At 35.8% G+C, this 1,348-nt stretch overlaps 1 non-coding gene across 1 annotated transcript; it reads right to left on the bottom strand.

Moving 5' to 3' along the window:
* Window positions 1-330: 330 nt before the first annotated feature.
* Window positions 331-449, bottom strand: LOC128250565 (5S ribosomal RNA). The gene has a single exon (XR_008266606.1). It is a non-coding gene; the product is annotated as a 5S ribosomal RNA (ribosomal RNA).
* Between the last annotated feature and the right edge of the window lie 899 nt (window positions 450-1,348).

Here is a 1,348-nt window from a genome sequence, read left to right as displayed (position 1 = left end):
ATCAGCAGCGAACCCAGGATAATAGACTTGATCGTATGCAAATACATTATCTTTTCTGCTTGGCTGCCACTTTTTGGGTGTATTAATATAGTTTTGTATGGTAATTATTGATATAAGATTCATTTTTGCCATAAATCAATATATACATATATATTTATATATACATATATATTTATATATACATATATATATATATATATATATATATATTTATATATACATATATATTTACATATACATATATATTTTTTTAATTTAAATTTTTTTTATTTTAATAGTTTCAGCTTAGAGCTGCGGCCATGCTGATGCACCACCGTGTAAAGTGTTGGATGCTTACAGTACCTAGGTTTCCCAAGCGGACACCCATCTAAGTACTCACTAGGCTCGACGTTGCTTAACTTCGGTGATCGGACGAGAACCAGTGCTCTCAGCGTGATATAGCCGTAAGCAAAAAGTAAAGTCAACCTCAGTGGAATTTGAACTCAGAACAAAATACTGCGAAGCATTTCACTCGGCATGCTAACGATTCTGCTAGCTTGCCACCTTGTGTCTGTGTGTGTGTATGTGTGTATATATATATGCCGAGTGAAATGCTTCGCAGTATTTTGTTCTGAGTTCAAATTCCACTGAGGTTGACTTTACTTTTTGCTTACGGCTATATCACGCTGAGAGCATATATATATATATATATGTATAATATATATATATACATACACACACGGACGCAGATACACGTATATATAAATATATGTTTATATATGCAGGCATCTCTGTATGTGTTAGTGCGTTTGTGTGTGTGTGTGTTAGTGAGTGTGCGTTAGTGTGTGTGTGTGTGTGTGTGTGTATGTGTGTATGCATGCATATGTATTGGGTGAGCATTAGGGAAGAAAATGTTGTGTAATCACAAGGGAGGCCAGCGAACGGTGGCTGATACAGTGAAATATATATACTTGCTAAGAACATGTGTAAACGCTTAACTTGGCAATTCACTTCATATAGTCTGTTCTCACACACACAAGCACATTGCTAGCTAGTTTTGGTGTTTTGGAGTGTCAGAGGAGTGTAGCAGATGTGTGTGTATGTACATATGTGTGTATATGCGTGTGTTTGTGTGTGTGTGTGTGTGTGTAAGTGCTTGTGGGTATATGTGTGTGTGTGTGTGTGAGGCTTTCTGTATAAGTTTGGTTGTCGGCGTGCGTGCATAAAATCTGTGTACGATATGTTGTAGGTGTGTGCGTGCGTGCATGCATGCATACACACATATACCCACATATATACATACACCTACCTATATATATATATATATACATATATACATACATGTATGTATGTATGCATATATATATAT

Source organism: Octopus bimaculoides, chromosome 22 (assembly GCF_001194135.2).
Source record: "Octopus bimaculoides isolate UCB-OBI-ISO-001 chromosome 22, ASM119413v2, whole genome shotgun sequence".
NCBI classification, from domain to species: Eukaryota; Metazoa; Mollusca; class Cephalopoda; order Octopoda; family Octopodidae; genus Octopus; species Octopus bimaculoides.
Note: the sequence above shows the minus strand (reverse complement) of the source record. Positions and strands in the feature narration are given on the sequence as shown.